Source organism: Apodemus sylvaticus, chromosome 7 (genome assembly GCF_947179515.1).
Source record: "Apodemus sylvaticus chromosome 7, mApoSyl1.1, whole genome shotgun sequence".
Classification (NCBI taxonomy): Eukaryota; Metazoa; Chordata; class Mammalia; order Rodentia; family Muridae; genus Apodemus; species Apodemus sylvaticus.
In genome coordinates this window covers 1,563,670-1,586,347 of record NC_067478.1, presented here as the reverse complement: position 1 = coordinate 1,586,347, position 22,678 = coordinate 1,563,670, and the positions used below count along the sequence as shown (strand labels likewise).

At 46.8% G+C, this 22,678-nt stretch overlaps 1 long non-coding RNA gene across 1 annotated transcript in view; it reads left to right on the top strand.

Annotated features, from left to right (window-relative positions):
- Nucleotides 1-22,678, top strand: part of LOC127688360 (uncharacterized) — a 92,751-nt gene that overhangs the window by 28,413 nt on the left and 41,660 nt on the right. The window lies entirely within an intron of this gene.

Sequence of the window (22,678 nt, the reverse complement as noted above, 5' to 3'; positions counted from 1 at the left end):
GGGCCATCCTTGTATCTAAAGGAACTTTTCTGCCTTTCCCATCACCCCATTTTATCTTCTTCGAGTACTTTAACCTGAGGTAAAGTCTCACTGTCACTTGCCTGTTTCCCAATTGTCACTTCCTTTGCAGAGATGGAGAGAGGTGCCTGTGTTCTGGGCTGTGCCTCCCCACCCAGAACCAGGCAGGTGGTTAGTATTTGCTAATGGAATATACGGGCATGTTGTGCTCTGAGTCCTCGCGACTTGCAGCCTTGCAGAGCCTAGTGATGGCTTCTGGCAGCTTCCTGCAGGTGCAGGAAGGGATGCGTCTCACTTCTGGCCCTATGCTACCCATGCACTTCAGCCAGACTGCTTCAACAGGGAACAGAGGGCCCTGGGGAGATCTCTCTCTCCTCCGCTCACTTCCATCTACTCAGGCTCCCTGGATGGTCCTGTCACTCACGGCACATAGATCCTATGAGTTCTTGACCTATTTTCCTGTCCCCACTCCAGCTGGATTGTTAGCAGGAGAGCCCTGGCTCCAGACACTGTCCTTGGGTGGAACTCTGGCTAATGAATAAGACGAACTCACAGAAGCAAAGAAGGCATGCCAGGTGACCCGGTATTTTTCTAAGACTCTCTCTCCAATTAAGTTGCTCTGCTCCATGGCAGTCTCTAACATGGGGTAGTTCATAAGGGAACTAGAGCTCAGGGACACCAAGTAACTGTGGTAGGTTACCCAGCAGCCCAAGCTAGCCAAGTGAAGTGCTGGTGAACCATACCCGGGGCTGGCCCCCTTCAGCCTCCCTGCGGTCTCACACTGCTTCTTCACCAATGTCATCCCTCCTCTCCTGTCCCACTGGCCCTGCTCTTCTTCTCTGACTTAAAGCAAGTCTCTGAAAGTGGTGTAGGAGACCAGGGTCCCGTTACTAGCCATTCTTTTTTTTTTCCCCCAATGAACTCAAAATGTGCAGGGATGGGTAGAAGCCCATACCCACTAGCTCTGTCACTGTGGACAACCAGCACCTGAGGGTCCCTATCGCAGTGGGGGCTTGGATGTGGGGGTGATGGGCTATAACTGACCTGCACCATTGACTCCTCTGACATTTTAGGATATACAGGTCACAGTGGAACTGAGTGAGGGTGAGGTGGGCCAACTGTCTTCTATTCTTTCTGCCTTTAAGCTGGAGAGGATGGGAACACAGAAGGGATGGGTACTGTCACCGTCTTTCCTTTCCTCGATGCCTGAGCCCTCACCGCACCATCAGGCTGCGTGTGATTGAAGCTTCCTCACGTGCGTGTTGCATTCCTTGTTTGCATGGGGTGGACATGTTGTCTACACACATGCTCATCACAGATGACTCAAAATTGGGGTTTTGAGTGTAGCTCAGTGAGAATATTTATTAATTTGTCTATCTGTTTGCTTATGGGGTTTTTAAAGGCAGGGTTCTTGTAGCCCAGGCTAACCTCAAAGTCACTATGTAGCTGAGGATGACTTTGAACTCCTGATCCCCCACCTCCACTAAGTTCCAGAATTACAGACATAGACCATTGACTTCTGGGGATAGTTCTTAGTCCCTGAGGGAGCCAGTCATTCACACGGGATATGCCAGGAGCCAGAGGATGTGTCTGAGCTTCCAGAAGGATCAAAGTGGCCAGGATGTTCACACAGTGGCACATTACAGATTTCTTGTTTTAGCATTCATTTCTGGGGACTGCCAGTTTCCTTTACTGCGTAGGACTCTTGACATGACAGATAATAATTTATCCATCCAGACGCAGGGCTTTGCTGCCTCAGACAGCCTTAAATTACATGCCATCCCCTTTACAAAACCAAGGAATAACCAATCAGCAAAGTGACTGATGTGGAAAATAAAGTATCTTTGCTTTGGGGAAGACTGGGCTGGGGAGAGGCTCAGCAGTGACAAGTGCGGTTGTTCTGTCGGTGGACCCTGGCCCAGTTCCCAGCATCCAGGCAGCTTACCATGGCTTGTAACTCCAGCTCCAGGGTATCTGCAATCATTTGGTCTTTTTAGGCTCCTACACACACATGTAGCACACCTCTCTCTCTCCCTCTCTCCCCCTCCCTCTCCCTTTTCCTCTCCCTCCCCTTCTCCTCCCTCCCTCCCCCACCCCACTTTTTAAAAGAAAGAAGAAAGAAAACAGAGCCTTTGCATAAGCAGTAGATAGATTGTCTTGGTGGCTTGTTAAACCTCTTATTAGCATATATTAATTGTCAAATAATGAATTTCACGATGGCACTTTCATACATAAACATAACTACCTCTGATCACTTCATTTATTTCCACCTGTATCTCCTCCCCTGTCCCCTCCCACTTTCTTTCCTCTTCCCTAATAGTCTCCCTTCAAATCTAGATTCCAAGAATAAAAGAAAACATAAGATAATTCACCTGTCTGAACGTGGCTTTCTCCTTCTCCTTCTCATCTTCCTCCCCCTCCTCCTTCTCCTCCTCCACCTTTTCCTTGCACTCAAGAAGATTATCTTCAGTCCTGATTTCTTGCACACAATGAGATGGCATTGTATTTCCATTGTAAAACAAAGTCATACTTTGAGAAACCTACTCTCTAAATGTGATCCTCCATTCTAGTTGAAGGACCCCTGGTCTCTATGGAACATAAGTGGACATAGCAGGCATTTCTCTTCTTTTAGGTCTTTTACCATCCTCCCCAGAAAACATTTCTCTAAAGCACAACTGAAGCCTTTGGATTCCCGCTGTTCCAAAGAGACTCCTTACCTGGTATAATGCTTAAAGTCACTTGTTAACTTGATGGGGTCTATAATCTCATAGATGAGAGGCTCCTGGCCTTGATAAGGTGAATTGAATTGGGAAGACCCATCCACTATGGTAGCACCACTCCCCAGGCTGGGAATCCATCCACTATGGTGGCACCACTCCCCAGGCTGGGGACCCATCCACTATGGTGGCACCACTCCCCAGGCTGGGGTCCTAAACTCTATAAAAAGGAGAAAGTGAACTGAGTATAGTCATCACTCTCTGCTTCTTGCCAGAGATGTGATAGGATCAGCTGCTTCTATGGAAGCCCTTGATGCCTTGACTTCTCCCCAGTGAAGAACTGTACACTTGATCTGTGGTCCAAAAATAAACACACTCTCTCTCTCTTAAATGGTTTGTTAGGGTATTTTATCACAGCAACAGCAAAAGTAACCAAGGCACCTAGTGTTGCTTTCTAAGGCTTGCTTTTAAAATACTGTCTGGAAATCTTACTCATGCCACCATGCTCCTCTTACTCATCAGCACACTGAGTCAAGCTTTGAAAAGCAAAGCTGCTCTCTTCCTCTTCCTGCTGCAGGATATGTTGTCACTGTGGTGCTCTGTGTTTCTTCCCACGGACTGTGGGCAAAGCCACCAACATCTTTTGAGCAAAACTGCATATACTTTCAACTGCTACAGCTCAAGCCAACTCCTTATCTTCTGTTGGCCGGGAGGTTGCCATTATCTCTCCCTCTCTTATTTGAGGCAATGTATCCACCTCACCCTCTGTTTTAGTTGAGACAATGTATCCACCTCACCTTGTCTTAGTTGAGACAATGTATCTACCTCACCCTCTGACTTAGTTGAGACAATGTATCCACATTTTCAAGTAGGAGAACTAGGTCAAGTGTTTTAGTTTTTTGTTGTTGTTGTTGCTGTTTCTTTTAATTCAACCAACTTTCATGTTTTTAAAAACCTCAAGATGAAAAAGAAAGCTGCATTTTGAAAAGTGAAACCATTAACTGGTCGGGTTAAGAGCATAAAATTACCAATAGCTGAAAATGCCCGTGAGAGCAGAAGAGCAGCTGTCACTCATGATTTATTCAAATACTTCCGTTGCTCTTCCCCTCTAACTTACAGGAGACAAGATGCTCCTGTGGGGTGAAGAGGCATCTTACACACACAGTGATTGACTTTCCAACCCTTCTGTATTTGATTCTTTGTACACAGGACCACTAAAAAAAAAAAAAAAGACAAACAAGAAAAACCATGGATTCCTCTTATTGTTAATATCTTATCATCTGTCTTATTATCAGTATAGCATGAATGAAATACCCTCAAAGATGCATTGTGAAAAGAAGAAACGAGGTGGTGTGGCTTTGGTGAACCCCCCCACTCTTTAGAGCCAGTCCTCTGTCAGCTCTGTGCCCAGGATGGTGGTTATATCTGGCTCTGCTGGAGTCACCAAATGATAGAAATCCATAATCAATTAGGAAACAAGTCTCTAGAGATGGTAGATTGATGGAGAGATGTGGATGGGGTGACTCCCAGCACAGAGGTCTCCCAGGGACTCAATGGACCCTTGGTGGTGATACACTGAGACCACTGGGGGGGGGGGGTAGAACTCTAGCCTGCTGTTCCTGATTCATCTGAAGGCAGGGTTGGGAGTCTGCATTTTAAGCCTTCTGAAGCCTGTGACTGACAGTCTCATTTGGTTTCTTAGCTTCAGTTCTCACATCCCTAAAAAAGAGGGTAATAGCTTCTATTTCACAGGGTTGTTGGCAGGAACTGAGAGAACCTGTGGGCAAGGGCCATGGGAACAGCGAAATGAGACAGTTTGAAGCTTGCTGGATCCGTGGGTTCGGCTCTCAGCTTCCTTCTGGAGTTTCTGCTCTCCACCCTCAGTGAGGTCAACCTGCCTTGCATAGACAGATGCTGAAAATTATTTTATTCCTCGTTTCCAGATAAGATTCTGAGGACTCAGATCTCCATCTTTACCTCCTCTTATTAGAGTGCTAGCCCCAGCTCCTCCTCCCTCCCCTTTTATCTTTTTTTTCCTTCCCTCCTCCTCTCTCTCCCTCCCTCCCATGCATATGCTGAGCTCCATAGTTCTAGGTGTTTGGGAAACAATGGAAACTTTTTCCTACCATTTGTTTTTGACCCAGATAGGGAAAGCATTGTGGTTTGGTTGGTAGAAAGGTTGTCAGTCAGATTTCAGCCACTTTCTGCACAGATCTCAAGATAACTCTGGCCATACACTTCTTCCATTTGTTCTGATTGCTTCCTAAAGCCAGGAAGAGACTTGCCTCGCCAAAGCTCTCAACTGTCCAACCTTCCAGAACTCTCCAGACCCATGAAGAACCCTTCTAATTCAGCAAGTCACAAAGGCAGGCTTTCCCAAGTCATACCTCATAGTTCCTTCTTATGTTGGCTTCTATATGGTGCCAGCCTGAAGCTAGACCATGCATAACTGACTGCAGAATTAAGAGACCTCATGAGTTACTCTACCAGGTTCCAGAGAACATGGTTACCCTGAATTGTTATGACTTACTGGAAACCTGGACTATTTTAGGACAACGAGACCATGAATTCAAGGTAGGCTTCTGTGACAGAAGATGGGCGTAGTGCTCTGTCTCAAATGGCATGGGGCATGCTTCTGCCAATACTGACAGATGATAATTCCATGGGAATAGACTCAGTCCACAGTCAAGCTCTGTGGTGTTTAGACGAGAGACCGCAGGTGTAGAAAAAGTACTGGAAGCCAGCCTGGAGGGAACTGAGACAGACGTAGAGGTCAAATAACTTGCCAAGGGTCATCCAGTGGGTTAGCAGCACTGCACATTCCACAGGGGATTCTAACCCAAGTGTCGGCCCTGGGTCCCTCTGCCTGCCCCAGCTACATGGTGTGTCCTTGACAGACTCGGCCACAGTCCCCTGAATGAGGGAATTACTGGAATAGCAGCCTGACTCCGGCTGTAACAATCGCTTCTCTGAAAGAATTAAGCTCCTAGGCACCAGATAGAAAGCATCTCTCAAGAGAGAGTGAGGGAAACCCCTATCCAAAGCTCTCTGTTACCTGTGAAAGGAAGATACAGCTCCTTCTACTGCCCTGTGTACTTAGCCCTACTGCCAGTCACTCTCAGGCCACCTGGCCTTTCAATTCCTTGGACAAACCACATAGCCCCACAACCTAAGGTTCTTGCCTTGAAATATGGCCCTTTTCTCTATTTGTGGTCTTCAGATCTCGACTCAAAAGGCAATTCTTCAAAAGTGCTTCCTTTATACTATTTAAAGTAAGAGACAAAGTACCCTGATGTCCAGAGATAGTCCTGCCGCAGCTCCAAAACCTGATCATGGCTCTTCACACACCGGATGTTCTGTGTGCTCCACAGAGGAAGAAGGGGAAGGAACCTTCAGCCTGGAGCTCTAAATAGTGCTTGGGTTTTGTGAGTTGTCAATCATCCCAAGGAATGGACTCAGGAGTCTGGCTGGGCTTTCCCTGTGTGCATCCCAGCAGAGCATTTGCTGTTCTAGTGTTGAGCTTAGTCTTCTTCCCAGTCGTTGTTACCATCCTCCTCCTCCTCCTCCTCCTCCTCTTTCTCCTCCTCCTCCTCCTCTTTTTTCTCCTCCTCCTCCTCCTCCTCCTCCTCCTCCTCCTCCTCCTCCTCCTCCTCACAACAGCACAGTCAGGCACGAGACTGCTTAAGTCACAGATTTTACCTTGTCCATAATGTCTTCCCTCCCACACCATTTGCCTTTTGTTATTTCTCCGATGTCTCCCCTCAAAGGCCACTCCACAGCTTCATTCATGTTCCTCCCAGCTGCTGTACTCAGATTTCAGCTTCTTGCTTTCAATAGGACAGGCAATCCCAACTTCAAGAGTCCTTTTAATACACTTATTGCGGGTAGAATTAGTAAAGGGGGCCAGATTGTGAAGTAGATTTTTGTTTTTTTGTACAGGCACATGCGTGTGTGTGTGTGTGTGTGTGTGTGTGTTGAGCATGCTATGGCATGTGTGTAGACATCAGAGGACATCGTTCCAAAATCAATCCTCTCCTTCCACTGTGAGGGTTCTAGGCATTCAACTCAGGTCACCTGGCTTAGTGGCGAGCACCTTTCTCACAGAGATATCTCGCTGACCTAAAATAAAATTCTTAGCATTGGCATTTTTTGCTAAAAAAAAAAAAAAAAAAAAATCTAAGGGGGGGCAGGGAATTATGGATGGAGGCTTGGGAAGCACTCCAGAAAGCACCACCAGGCTTACCTCTAAAAGAAGAAGGCCTTTGTTACTCAGAGGAGGCAAAATTAAAACAAGCAAGCAATACTGTGTGAACAGCTCTCAGTTATCCTAAGTGTTGCCCCTTTAAGGAGAAGGAAACAGAACACAGCAGAAGCTATCCAGGAGCCCAGCACTCCTCAGCTGCACCCTAGGGGGCAAGTGCTGCTGTCAGGCTTGCTGCTCTGAAACAAAGTCTCACTGGCAACAAGAAACTCTGTCCCTCCTAATTTCCCTCTGCATGGGGTTTGCCTCTGCAATATGACACGCCTTTCCAGGTCCAGGTGGGACCCTTCATAAGCCTTTCATGCCAAACCCCTCTCTGACCGCTTGACCCTCCAGGCCTTCCAAAGTGCTTGCTTTTCTCAGAGTTTTAAAGAAGTTGGGACACAGCTGAGCCTGGTATCACAGGTCTGTAATCACAGCTACTGGGAGGCTGACACAGAGAGTGCAAATCCAAGGTCTAAAGAATTGAGTGTAAGACCAGCCAGGGTAACTTTGGTGAGACCTTGTATCAAAATACAAATTGAAAAGGCTGGAGTTGGAGCTCAGTGATAGAAAACTTTCAGAGCATGCATAGAACTGCAGATTCACTCCCCAGGACTTCGAAGAATAACAACAGTAAACAGGTATAAAGCAGGAGTTTGCTAGTGCTAGCCTCTACACAAGACCACAAGTCCCTGCCAGGGTTACAATTTTTCTCTTCCATATCACCAACCTGCTATTCTTTATCAGGGAAAGTTACAGATACCTTGTTAAAGGTGGTTGTTGTTATCATTTTGTACATTATTGTCTCCCTTGCTCAACTCTGACCTCAAGGCTAGGAAATGGTAAATCTTACTGTATGCTATTAGCACCTAGTATAGTGTGAGTGGTAACTAAAAATGGATGGATGGATGGATGGATGGATGGATGAGTGGGTGAATGAATATATGGATAAATGGGTGGATGGATGGATGGATGAAGGGAAAGATATGAATGGATGGGTGGATACATACATGGATAGATACATGGATGGATAGATGGAAGGATGGATGGATGGATGGACAGATGGATGGATAGTGGGGTGGATGATGAATAAGTGGATGAACAGATGGGTAGAGAGATGGTTAGGCAGATGGATAGGTGAATAAATGGATGATCAATGGCTAGATGGATGAATGGATGAGGTCTTCCTGGTTTACTCATAAGATGACAAATGAAGCCGTTTGCAGTTCTCATGGAAGGCAGTTCAGGAACAGCTACCCTAAAGAGCTCCTTGTGAATGATGTTGTCACCCCTGTCTTGATAATTGAGGCAGGATTGCCAGCCTTTGGCAGAGACCTACATTCTGTTACCTGCACAGTTCTTGTCTGTGGGTAGCAGCTCCTAGATGGCCTCTCCTGTGTTCACCCCAGAGTTTTGGGCGCCCATTTACCTGGTTACTCTTTTTTTTTTCCAGATTCTTGAGAGTGTCACCATTTCTGGATGTGACTTCATAGTATCTTGAGCCCATGGTGCCTCTTGGGTCTAGCTGGGATTCAGTTTATGTTGTCATGGGAGCAAGGGCTAGCCAACACAGAGACCACAGTGGTGCACTCTGAGGACAGCAGATAAACTAGAAGCCATAACTGAAGCTGCAGGTAGATTAAGGAGGCTGTGGAGCATTGCAGTCCCTCCCTGGCAGCGGCCCCATGTACTCTGCCTCACTAATTAAGCGCTCCCCACACAGCCATGATGAAGTTTCTGGGATGACAAAATTCACATATTTTTTGGGCCTCTTTAATGTTGTCCCTGCAGACCTTTTGATACAAAAACTTAAAATCAAAGATGATACTCTACTTCAGATCTTTTTGAAAAGAGGAAAGTTATAAGTGAAAAGTTCCTCCCAGTGCAAGTACACATAGCTACAGGGATTTAGTATTCTTTCCATTTGGGGCTAAATTCCATTATCCATCATTTAAGGTCAAACATCTAAAGCCATCATATTTCAGAAAATGAAAACTTAAATTTACTGTTTGTGTGTGTGTGCATGCACATGTATATGGTGTGTCTTGGGGCGGGGAGTTGTGTATGTGCCCTTGGAGGCCAGAAGAGGTCTTGAATCCCCTGGAGCTGGAGTTATAGATAGTTAGGTGCTGGGAACAAAAGTCAAGTCTTCTGGAAGAGCAGCAACCACCATTAACTACTACCCCACCCCTACCTGGCTTGCTCTAACAAATATTCTGGAGTCCTCATGTTTGCTTACAAGGCTGACGTTGCTGACTGAGCTGTTGCCCTAGCCTATGTTTTTTTTTTCAAAATAATAATAATAATAATAATAATAACAATAATAACAATAACAATAATAATGCAATTCCTGAATATTCTCTGTCATATAAAACAATTGTTTGAAAACAATTTTGTATTGAGAAACTACTTTGTGACTTTTGCCCCCTCCCCGGTTTCTCATTTCCCAATTAGATAGCTCAAATAACTCCTTGGGTTTTTGTACTAGTGAGTTTTATACTGAAGCCCATTCTCAGTTCTTCTGTCTTCAGGTTGGAGCCAGAGCCTCTGTTTTCTGTGGAGAGGAGTAGTGAGCAGGTTTTCTCTCTCGCACCCACCCACACCCACGCCCTTTTAGGAGTACAGTACTGTGGAGTGTACCTCATTTCCATAATGGCACCGCTGCTCCCAAGAGCTGTATGGCACACACATTTATTTTTTACTATCCATTTTTTTCTCCTCTGATTCTAAAAGTAAGATATGTTCATTTTAGACAATTTGGAAAGTACAGCAAAGCAAAGCACACAGGAAAAATAAAATAAATACCACCCACAGCCATACCCTAGGACAATGAGAGACCAACTCCAGTCCAGGCCCTTTGCCTTGGTCTCTGCTAACACGGGGTCGAAGTCAGGGTTCACATCCTCCTCTTTGTCCTCGGTGAGCATGCTCTCATCATGTTAAGTGATCTCTGAAGACTGTACCCAAGCTACATGTGTTTAAGTGTTCCCCTACTAACAAATGTTTCCTTTCTAAGTTTTGTAAATAGCCATTGTTCATTGTTAGTAAACCCATAAGCGAGTCTCCAGCCCCTCACTTTAGAACATGAGGTCTGTCATGTATGTAGTATGGCACACAGGGCCTCCATGTGCATTCTGCACATGAATTCACCATGTATATCCAACACTTAAGGATCCTTTTTCATTTCTCTCAAAATCAAATTTGTGCTCAGTCATTTGCTACTGACCCCTTGGATGGCCACATAGGATTCTGCTCAGAAAGGTGCCCTGCAATGGGGATACTGACTGCCCTGTTCTGAGGCTGAGAACTGAGGGCCTGAGGTCATAGGGCAAGGGTCAGTTGGATCCAGATCCCTTCCACCTGCACTCAGAGCTTAATGATGCTTTCTCTGAGAAAATGAGAAATACAAGTACCGGCATCGTCCGATAGAACAGAAAAGCACTGGTTTCATCTTGTTTGGGTCTCTACCACCACCACTTTAAATCACAGTTTGGAGGGTGCTGTCTGGGAAGATAATCCATTTGGTAAAGTACCTTCTAGGCAAGCAAGAGAAACCCAGAACCCATATTAAAAAAAAAAATCAAGCCAGGTGAGCATTTGTAATCCCTGTGCTGACCAGCCAGCCTAGCCTATAGCTGACAGGCTCCAGGTCCCAGTGACAGTGAGGAAACCTGTCAGAAAAAAACAGAAGTGGAAGACACATGAAAAGACACAGCAGAGTTGTCCTCTGGCCTCTGTGCATATGTATGTGTGCACACTCATATGTGGACACCCACGTGCACAGCACGGATGGAGACCAGTAGTTGACCAGCATCCTCATCTCCAGAGGACTGGCTCCACTCCTTCAGGTCTGGGTGACATCTTGTGGATTTGGGTGATGCTTTGCACATTATGCTCAAGGCTGGGAGGCACTGTCTGCTGCAGCCCTGCCCAGCCCACACACAGCCTTCCCACACTCAGGCTTTCCCAGTTCTGTTACCGAGAAGACAGGCGCTTCTGAGCACAGAACCCGATGACAACCAGTTAACAAGTTGTCTTGGGCTTGGTTGCCAAGGCACCAAGAAAGAGACGGCCTCTGTTCAGGTGCGGTATAGACTGTGGATGTGTGCAGAACTCTGGGGCTGTCTTATGAAGCCTGTTCAGTTCACGTGACACTGAGTGTCTGCCTGGGGTGATGGACTTACACTGGACGGGAAGGCATCTGCCTGGGGCATCTCATCTGGCCACATGAAAATCGAGAGCCTACCAACCCACCCCACTGCTTCCTAAGGAGACAGCTGATGAAAGGCAGTCATATTAGTGTCCCTCCCTGAGGCACCCCTGCTGTTGGGACACGTCCCAACATAGGAAAATTGCCTTTCCAAGAACACCTCTGTATGTGTCACATAGAATTCTAAAATAATCACTTGGGGTGAGATGGGTAAAGACATTCCTACAACTGCTCAAAGAACAGGCTAGCCAAGTCCTCTGTGAGCTGCTGCCCACAGCACATCAGGGGAGTTGCCCCAGCTTGTGGTGTGAGGCTGCTCACACCCAGAGTGTTACTCAGAAACCAGCCTCAAATCTGTCCTTGCCTCTGAGGTGTCCCTCATGTAGGTAACCCCACATGCCACCCCGAGGCCACTTCTTTAGAGTGCTTTTGCAATCTCTGGGGAAATACAGCTAGTATTTAAAAGGCTGGTTACAGAAGCTATGCCTCTGAGCTGGCTACCCTTTCTGAGGTGTTAGTGGGGATAATGGCAGTACTACTTAGGAAGGCAGCAAGAATCAAACAAATTCATAGATGCCTAGCATTTAAGATAGCACCACACTCCATGGCAATGTTAACTACTGGGCTTTTTCTTTTTTCCCATAACAGCAGACCCTTGACATGAGACTCAAACCACACAGCTCTGTGAAGTTCACACAACATTACTTTATTTCAGAACCAGTCTCCTCCATCATGTGTGTGTGTGTGTGTGTGTGTGTGTGTGTGTGTGTGTGTGTGTGTAGCAGGGGACACCTCTTTTCTGAGGCTAGAAGGCTTGATTGAAATGGTGGGGTTTCCCAAGAGGAAGGAACCCCTAGAGCCTCGGCTCAGCCAGAGCATGTGTGACGCTAGCACATGCTGACTGATCCAGCAGCCTCCCTTGCACAGAGCCCTAAGAGAGGTGGGGTCACAGGACTGTGGTTGTCCCTGGTGATATACCAAGATTCTTTTTCCATGGTCAGCATCATGTTCCTGGCCCCAGTAGCTGCTAGCTTCTCTGCTCAGATTCTCTTACTCTGATGTCCTTTCTGTAGGTTAAGTGACTTCATTCTGCTACTCCTTCTATGTCTCCAGTGTTTCTCTGGTGTAAGGGAAAGGAGAGGAGAAGATGCCAAGGGTAAACCAAACATGCTGGCTGAAGCTCGGAGGAAGCAAGAAACTGAGGGGGATTTTGTTTCCCTGGGATCTGTGGGGCATCTCTGAGGAGTGGATAGAATACCAAACTTCTTATCTATTGATGTAAGATTAAAGGACCAGGATGCTATGAAGCCCCGGGTGGACCTGGCCTTCCTGAGCTCCCACAAGCTCAAACCAGTTCACCTGCCTGTTGGCCCTGCAGGGGCAAGCAAGCGACTTGGGAAATTCGACATATTGCTGCCAGCCTACATTTGATTTCAGTGATCATTGATGGTAGGTCCTAAGATATAAAAATGGATATAAAAGTCAGATAGCTACACAATGCCAGGGTATCTTTATAAAACTCTCATGAAAGTATTTTTTAACTTTTTATCATGTAACTAAGAACTTCTGAAAATGTCTGACTCTATATGCATACGTGTATTATACACATACATACACACATGCATACGCACATATATATGTGAAGGCTCTGAGACAGGAGTTGACAGTGGAATTCTAAATGGCCTACAAGTCAGTTGAATGCAGAAAAAAGACTTCGAGAAGTCTGGGAAACACATGGGTAGCGTTACATAAAAATCTAATGTAAATCGACCTCAGTCACACGTGAGTTCCAGTGTTTCAGTGAATGAATAAAATGATTTCTTACAGAAATTTTCATTTATTCTCAGTCTTTTAAAAAAAATTACCAACCGACATGAATAAAGGATATTTATCAAGAAGTTAAAGTAAACATCTTGGCCAGAGAGTAATCTGTGAGAAATGCAGCAAAGACACATTCCTGGATCCTGACGGGCTGGGGTCCGCAACTTAGTGAAGAAATAAAAAGGGTTGAAAAGGAGAGAAATTTCAGTTTTCTGGAACCCATATGGCAGTCTATCTAGAAAATCCCAGATAATCTACATAATTAGAAGCATTCCGTGCATCTGGGAATTTTGACAGAGACTCGTTTGGTAACATTCTGAAGCACTAGTGACTTCTAAGTAGGAAATGAAATTTGAAGGATTCCATTAGCTGGAAAGTGGGAAACGGAAATAATTCTAATAGTGAAGGAATGCGGGCACAGAGAGCTGTGACGGTTTCACTGAAGAAAGAGTATTTAAATAAAAACAAATACCATACATAAATGGGGGTGCAGTTTCCCCCAAATTAGCATGTCACTCTGATACAGTTTCGATAAAGGCATTCACACACTTGATGTGGCTCTGGTGTAAAGTGCTTGCCCAGCCTGCAGAGAGTCTAGTTTGGCATACATGGTTCTGGTGGGCACACCTGTAGTCTTGAGACAGAGGCAGGGGATCACCAGAAGCTCAAGGCCCCTGAGGCATAGGGTGTGTCCAGGTTTATTTTCAGTGGGGACACTGTCCGACAGTTGGCAAAGGGAGCCACCTCAGAAGGCCCTGCTGGGTTTTTGTTGTTGTCTTGGTTTTGGTTTGTGTGTGTGTGTGTGTGTGTGTGTGTGTGTTTGCTTTGCTTTGCTTTGCTTTACCTTTTCATACAGGGAGCTAACTATAAATTTGGATAGCTTTCTCAAATGTGACATTAAAAAAAAATTCCAGACTACACCCCAGACTAAATGTAAGACATGTTTTAAAATGTTTAGAAGGAAAACACACACACATCTTTATGATCTCAGGGAAGGAAAGGTGTCTTAAAGGAGCCATCCACCAAAACACCAATGATTTAAGGAAAGGTGTGACATGTGCAGTAGGAACCCTGTTGAAGGGGTGGGAGAAGGTATTCCCACTGTGTCACCAAGAACTGATCTCGGCTTTCCTAGGGGATCCCAGAAGCCAACCCAGACTACCAAGAAGCTGAAGGGGGTAAAGGCCTGAGCTGTCCCACAGAGGGAAGGGATTAGCAGTGTATAAACGTGAGGGGGGGGGGAATTCAGCTGGTAATGAGGAGATGCACACTAAAATCTGAGGAGATGCACAGTGAAATCTGAAAGGCGGCAGCTCAGCCTGCTGCTGAGCTCTTACGTAGAGCCTGTCACACCCGGAAGGCAGGACTGCATGAGATGCTGGTCAAGGCCGTCCTGCAAGCACAGCCCACAAGTCTGCAGCGATTAGAATCTCCATTCCGCCCTCTGATTTCGTCCCGTCTTGTATTAGTTGGGAGGGAGCAAAGCTCTGACTGTCTCAGCCTTGTTTCTGTTTTCCATTTGCTCCTTGGAGAGTTTGGCTGGGACAGTGTGGTCCTACGGTCAGACCCTCATTTCCCTTCAAACCATCTTTATAACGCTGACTCACGGGCTAGTGTTTGATGTCCAGGCAGCATGTTAACAAACACTGATCGAGTTGCCTACAAACTCAGGAGAAGCCTGTGAGAGGACTGTAATGGTCCACTCACCCTCCTTAGCATATCTGGAGGGGCAAAAAGACACAATGAAAGTCAGCCAGCGGCTGGGATATGATGAGGATCCAAGACATATTCCTTACTCCTTAGTTCCCAGAAGGGGGCAGCGCAGAGCAGTGTGGGGTTGGGGGGTCCATGGCTGTGTGCCCAATGCAGAGGATAGCCAGTGGCCCTGCAAAAGGTCACTCTTTCTTCCCTTCTCCTGGCTCCTCGTGGAACTTTCTGCCTGGTGGGGTTAGGGTTCTTCCCCCAGACGTCCGCAGCTTGCTCAGGAGAGCACCCTGAAGTGACCTCCCAGTCATCTCTCCACTTTGCTGGTGCACTGAGGTCAGAACCTTCTTTTCTAGCAGAGAATATTTTAAAGGGAGCTTCTGTAACACCAGATCTATCTATAACATGGGTTGCAGGACATACAGACCTACACCTGGACCTCTGACATCTGTGGTGGCCACTCAACCCTTCCTTCATCCTACGGTTGGTCACTGTTAACTGTCTGCTAACACTTGGGTGTTAGTTAGCATTTGAGCTCTGACATTTTAGAGTCTCTACCTGGTGCATGTGGAGATGGAGTTAAGAAACATTTTTGTGAGGTTTTGTGTTGGGTTTGCATTAATTCAAGGTTAATTATTCATTAACTTTCACTCAATTTGAACTTGAAGGGGTTCTTCAGGCTGTTTAGAGCCTGTTTGGATGAAATGGAGAATCACACAGATTCTGCACACTTCTTATCGACTGTGAAATATTTTGACTTTTCTGGTGTCCTAATTGATATCAGATTTTTCATGAGAACATTGAAATCCTGTGCTATTATTAATGACACTCTTCTCTTTATAGTTGTATATTTCTAACAGAAAATGAACCCTCAAAACTTGTCTATTTAACCATCTTGTAGATAAACTGCCCCCCCACACACACACACAAAATAGTGGGAAAAGCCTCATTCCTTGATCTGTCATACTAAGATCCCAAGTCTCAGCTGCCCTGAGGGCCTGTGGGAGAGACCTTTAGGCCAAGGTAGAATCCAGTGCTGTTGGTGATATCTGAATGTGGGTTTCCAAGGTGATGGCTGATAAATTCTTCATGCCAGAGGAAGAAGTGAATGTGTGGGACTCTTGGAGCCCTTGTCTCAGAAACTTCCCAGGTAGCGAGTTAGCACCAGCCACATTGCGTTGGACACTTCCCTCTCCTAACTGTTCAACAGAAGATAACCCACTGCGGGAAGGAAAGATTGCAGACAGACAGACAGTTATCTATCCTCTTAATACTGATAATGAACAGTCTGTTAGTATGTTGGTGAATGTGCCCAGAATAATATGCACATGACTGAGGGAGAGCAACAGCTCTCTCTCTCTCTCTCTCTCTCTCTCTCTCTCTCTCTCTCTCTCTCTCTGCTATTGAGACAGCTATACATGCTCCCTCAGCCAGTCATTATTAACCTAGAGAAGGTGAATGGATAAAGACACTGAGAGCCCTCAGTTTTCTGCGTGCTTCTGGTAATTCTCCTCTAAGCCTTGTGTGCTTACGTGCTACAGACTTGAATTACTTCCTGAAGAAGTCCAGGGTGTGAGATGTCACATTTGATGTCTATTGTTAGCTCTGTCTCATAGTCTGAAGAACCTTCTAGAGAGACAGACAGAATGCCATCAACCCCCTTCTGTCTGAGAAAAGGACTGAGCACACAGTCGATGGGGAGACCCATTATTAAAATTTTGCTCCCTGTTTCAAATGCCTTCCTTTTACCTTATATTCATTTTTTGCTTATGTTGTTGTGTTAAGAGGTATGTGTGTACATGGGTACATGGGAGGGGGATATGTGCACACGAGTGTGTTTTTATATGAAGGCTATGGGTCAATGTTGGGTGTCTTCTTCAGTCACTCTCTGCCTTATTTTTTTGAGACAGGGTCCCTCAACGAACCTGGAGTTCATAGGTTCAGTAAGATTACGTGGCCAGCAGGTGCCAAGGATCCTCCCATTTCTGCCTCCTCAGCACAAGGGTTAGAGCCATCACATGGCGCTTTGTACATGGATTGGAGATCCAAACTCAGGCTTTCATGCATGTACAGCAAGCACCTCACCGCCCCAGCTCTCTCCTGAACAGTGTGCTAGAGCCCCTATTTTCCAGTTTTCTCAGTGCGTGTGTATTTCCTCATCCGAAGGTGAGAAGAAGACAGTATGAACAGGTTGTTTGTAAAGATGGTAACTTCTTAGCTCTTGAGTAAGACTTGAGAAAGCCAGCCTTTTCCTTGTACTTTTTTTTAAATTGTAAACCGAATGCCCAGCAGCTTCAGGAGGACGGCAGCTTCTACACACACCACAGTTCTGACAGACCCAGGAATAGTCTCTGTTCCCCTTATCAGAAAACACCCTGAGATCAGGCTTTGGAAGGTCCTAGACTTGATCCGAACCTGAAGCCCTTCCAGCCACACAGGGCCCGAGCTGTAACCAGCTGCTGCAAGCATTGACCTGCTTCTCCCAGCTCCAAGTTCTCCATCAAAGGAATTCTGATTGCTTCAGAAAAACCTGTTCCTCCACCCCCGCCCCAGACACAGGCATTAGGTAACGCTGACATGTGAGGTACTGTGAGCCGTTCCACGGGAGTCACCGACAGTCACCCCCTCCCACTGCAGCAGGCTCCTCAGGATACAAGGGAAATGATTGTATGGATAGGCCTGATGATTGCTATTTTTTAAAACTCTTAGATTTACTTCTAACATCTTGCTCACTCTTACTGGTTTCAAGTTACAGTGTGATGCAACAGCTGCACAATCAAAAGCCAGAGTGTGACTTACCACCTTCTGATTATTTGCTGATCTCTTAGCAGCAAAACTCTCTTCAGGCTTGGGGAGATGGAGCAGTGGTTAGAGTGCCTTTGCCACTGATAACGGGTGTGAGGATCAGAGTTTGGATCCTGGGAAACCCAAACGAATACAGGAGGCTAGCACTGGTGACTGTAAAAGCATCCTGAGACTTTGGAGGCCAGGGTGTCTTACTTATGTTTCTATTGCTGTGACAAAGCACCAAGCAAAAGCAATTTGGGGAGGAAAGGGTTCTTACATGTGTCCTGTCACAGTCTACTGAGGGAAGCGAAGGCAGGAATGAAAGCAAAGGCTATGGAGGAACACTCACTGGCTTGCTCAATGTGTTACTTATTCTCTCTGGAACTGCCAGCCCCGGGGGTAGCACCTCCCACACAGGCTGGCCCTCCACATCAATCGCTAATCAAGACGATTCCCCACAGGCTTGCCTACGGGCCAGTCTTACAGAGGTGTTTTCTCACAGTTGAGGTCATCCTTTCAGATGACTCTAGCACTTGTCCAGTTGAAAAAATTTAGCCCTATGAGCAAGCTCAGTCTGGGTTTGGTAGAGAGGCCCAGCTTCAGAAACTAAGGAGGAAGAGTTATCAAGGAAAATAATTCCCAGCATCAACCTTGGTCCTCCACATGTAGGGACGCACACACGCACGCAAGCACGTGACATCATAGGGAGGAGCACTTTATCCACGCAGGGGATGACATGGGAGCTAGAAGAACCTCTCTGAGTTCATCCAACCATCCAAAAGTATCTCTAGCACCCATATTTCTTACAGGCCACTCAGTGAGTTGCACCTATGTGCTTGTGGGGAGCCAAGGGTCTCAGTTCATCCTAGCTTCAAGGTTCTAGGGCGGAAGAGTGGAGGCCCTCGGCAGCCTCCAGAGTTGGCAAGGTAACCAGCAAGGCTCAGGATGAAGGAGCGACCCGAGCCAGCTGACACAGAAGCTACTGTATTCCTGTCTGACTGTCTCCTTATCTTGGAAATGCACTGGGACAGCACTGTTTTGGCTCCTGGACTGTTCCAAATTCCAACAGTCTTCTCTAGTGGCTGAACCTTCCATCACTGATCAATTCACAACAACCCAAGAAGTCTCTGGTGAATGGTTGGTTCATCTCTTTGTGAATAATTGTGAATGGGACTGTTCTCTGTGAAGAGCCCAGATAAACAAAGGGTCCAGTGTGCAGGCTTTGTTGGTATTCCTTCTGAGTTCTTTGAACCAGCTTTCTTCAGACCATCCATTCTTGCAGTTCTGAGCCTGACTGATGGTTGACATCTGACAACCTTAGGTACAGAGTTTCCACAATCCATTTCTCTAGCAGGGGCCCTGGGCTTTGGGCCCATACTCTGTAGGTAAGGAAAGTTCCCTCTGGCTTTAAATGAGAAGACACTCTTGTCCTAGTTGGGGAAAGGAGCGTGGCAGGGATATTGAGGTGTGCAGAAGTGAGCTGCTGCTTAAGAGGTAGGAAGTATAGTTAGTTCATCCCCTTGGTTCATGCTGTCTCTGTGTCCAGCTAGGAAGTGACAACCTGCTCTCTCCCTGCCCTCAGGGCCAGCCTTCCTGTATAAGGTCCTGCTCTGCTGCCAGGCAGTGCTGTCATTTCACCGAGCCTAGGGTTGTGTTAGTGAAGAACTAACAGGAAATTACCAAGCTTCTGCCTCTGGGTGCTGAGCAGTGTCTGATCCAAGCACCCGTTTCCCTGAGGTAAGGGTTACCCTGCCACCACAGAGCCATGATCTTTTTCTCAGTAGCACAGGAACCACATGGTTCTGTGGAGTCTGTTCCACATCTGCACCTGTTGATTTTGCTTCTGTGGGCAAAGCTGCCACATGGGATCAGAGCGTCTTCCTTAGGAAATAAGGACTTTTATATAGATTGTACCCACAGCCTCCTCTGCAGGAGCTCTCTGTGGTCTCACTTGTCTTAGGACAGTATGGACCCCGGGGGCTCAGGGATGTTAGGGGGAGACCTTATGGTGGTTTTCATGGGAGGATGGTTTGGGGATAAATTTCATTTATGATCTTGGCCCACTTATGTCTTGTATAAAATCCTTTAAAACCAGAGTAAATGAGTAGGTGTACCTTTGTTTCTTTTTCTTTGATGTGGGTATTTTTACTTATCTTTATACGACTGTTCCTTTGGCTCAAGCAAAAAAGTGTCCCCTTCTTTTAAAGGAATTTTATCCAAATTCATCAGAGAATTTTTTTGTCTTCACATTTTAAGGATAACTTAATTTTTTTGATGTTTGAAATGCTTCATCCATTTTGAAGTCAACTTCAGTCCTGGTCAGAGGTTGGTGTGTTAAGTTGCTGAGACTCAGAGACACAAATGAAGGGAGGCGGGCCAAGGTGTGCCTGTGGCCTGTGTCGTTTTCCTTGTTGTTGGGACAAATCAATGAACAGAGCTTAAGGAAGGAAATCCTCACTGCGGCTCCCAGTTCAAAGACAGTCCCTTCCAGTGAGAAGACTGGCCGCAGTCTCAGCCGCAGTCAGGAAGGGAGGGAAGACATGCTGGGGCTCAGCTTGTTTTCTATCCTGTACTCATAGGGACCCAGGACTGCAGCATGGTGCCACCCACATGAGGAACGGCTCTTCCTTTCTCAGAGGAAACACCTTCACAGACACACTAAGAGGTGTGTTTCCATGGTTATCTAAATCCAGTGAGGTTAAGGATTGACCACCACACATGGAGAGCCAAGGAGCACAGGGTGTAAAAAGAGAGCAGCTGGCAGAGACACCACACACACAACACACACACACACACACACACACACCGGAGTATCTGGATACTTCTGTGGCATCCACACCGCTGCCTGTCAAGGGGCAGTGTGTCAGGGCCAGCTCCAGTAAGGCAGCATCCCAAGCAGAAAGCAACGTGTGTCCATTTGTTCAAAGGGCACAGTGCTCCCACTCTGGAGTGAGTGGCCTGCCCTGTGAAGACAATGGCATGTGAGGAACTCACTGTCCAGTCTGTGCAGTGCAATGCCAGGGTCTCGGCTGACTTAGACACACTTGTACTGCAGTCCTCACACAATTGTCCTCTCTTCCCCCTCATCTGGCCTCTCCCCATGCTGAGCACGATGCCAGCACCTGGGATCTCAATAAGTTTTTGTTGAATTGAAACGGGTCCTTCTTCCCTGCGCCTTATGTCTTTGCCTCAGAGCACAAGGCTGTCGTAAAGGGCTTCCCATTGAGCATGGTGGTACTGAATCAGACAGGCGGGAGCCCTTGGACATCTCCAGCACTGATGTGGCTGCTAACTCACCCTCCCAAGCTGCACAGCTGCCCTGTTGCTGACACAAAGCACAAAGTCTGGTCTGATGCTCTCCAACACACCCTTACTGTCATGCAGAGCCGTTGGAGCAGAAAGCCCCACACCCGCCACTCTCAGGAGCTGAGTTTGGTCTCAAACTTTTTTGTTTCCACTAAGTCTCTGGAGCAGGAAGGACATGAAATCAGCTCCAGAGCACTATTAAAATGGTTTGTCCTTGATATGGAGATCCCGGCCATCAGTGCTTCCCACAGCCCTGTTTACCCTGTGATATGTATCCGACCTCAGTGCCTCACATCAGAGGCATGAGCTTAAAAGAAAATGTATACACATAGCGATATTATCTCAGCCATTAAGAAGAATGAGGTTACTTTGTTTGAGGGAAAGTAATACATACAGAGAAAATTGTAGTATGTGAATTAAGCAAGTTTCAGAAAGACAAGTATTATGTTTTCGTTCCTTTGTGGTTCCTAGATATATGGTTACATGAAGCCATGTATGTAAGAGGGAAGAAGCAAAACTTTCTGGGAGAATGGGAGGGGAGGGGGCGGGACAAAAAGAGATGGGCAGTAAGGAGGCAGGCTGTATGTATTTGTGGGACTGTCCTTATGTAACACAGGTGTGTACAATGAGAAGTGTGTGTGTGTGTGTGTGTGTGTGTGTGTGTGCTAGGGTTGTTTTTCAGATGCTTCCTTTCCCTGAAGGAATAAGGGGAAACTGTAGGCTTGACGAGGGCAGCCCACAGCAAGGGCAGAGGAGCCAGGGTCTTGCATCTCAGCTCAGATCCAGGATGAGGCGTTGGTGGAGAAGTGGGAAGGGTAAAGGCTGTGAAGGGCCTACATACAGGTAAATAGCCTGATCTCCCCGTCCTGGAAGCCAACTCTGGGTGGCACTGGTGGGAGTTCCCGGGGTGACACAAGGGGGCTTTCTAATCTCTCCCACCCCCAGAGGCTGTTGAACACCCACCAAGGAGGAACTGAAGGCCTTTGTTGGTCTAAATGTGACTGAGCGCTTGCAGGGCAGCTATAGCCAGTAAGATCTTCAGCAGCTGGCCTCCTTGTCTGTCCCTTGGGCCTGCATTCCCATCTCCAGAGCAAAACATCTTGGAGATGGGCAGTTCTGAGTGCTGGGTTCTCTGCCCCAAGTCTGGCTTGACTGGAAGTCCCTGCCAGCACCAGCTCAGCACCCTGCAAGCCCAGGGCTGCTGGGCACAGTCATCAGATCCCAGGCCTCAGCAAGGGAGAGCAGCCTGGATGGCGCTTCTAAACACAGACCCACTGTGAGAAAACAGGAAGCAGGAACCGGAACAGAAATATAGAGCACAAACTCTGACCATTCACAGACAACACCTGCAGTGCGCATCTGCCCGGACCTTGACCTCCTCAGAGGCAAAAATGCTTGCCTGCCCTCCTCTCTAGACAGACGACCTGTCTCGAATCATGGGCTCCCTACCCAAAGGCTATCGTCTAGTCCTAACACTCTGCACACAGTGCACTTTCTCCAATAAACACCCCACTCCTCACAAGAAGTGAGATTTATCATCTTACCTCACTGGGACAGTGTCTTTAGCTTACTGTAGTTCAACAAACTGCAGTGTCTGCCGTCAGCCTCGTCACCCCTCACTCTCCCATATTTATCTTTAAGGATAACTTGGTGTTCAGGTTTGGCCAAACACCCAGTAGCTTAAGTGGAAGAAAGGCTTGTTTTAGGAGGGAACAGTGAATTGTGGCAGGGAAGGCAAAGGCAGAGGTCACAGCAGCAGAAATGAAGCTAGGACCATTAATGTCAGGACACCAGGAAACAGCAGGAGATGGTGCCCCCCCCTTCCTTTTTAGACAGCCCATTGAATGGTGCCACCCCTAGTCAGGACATAAA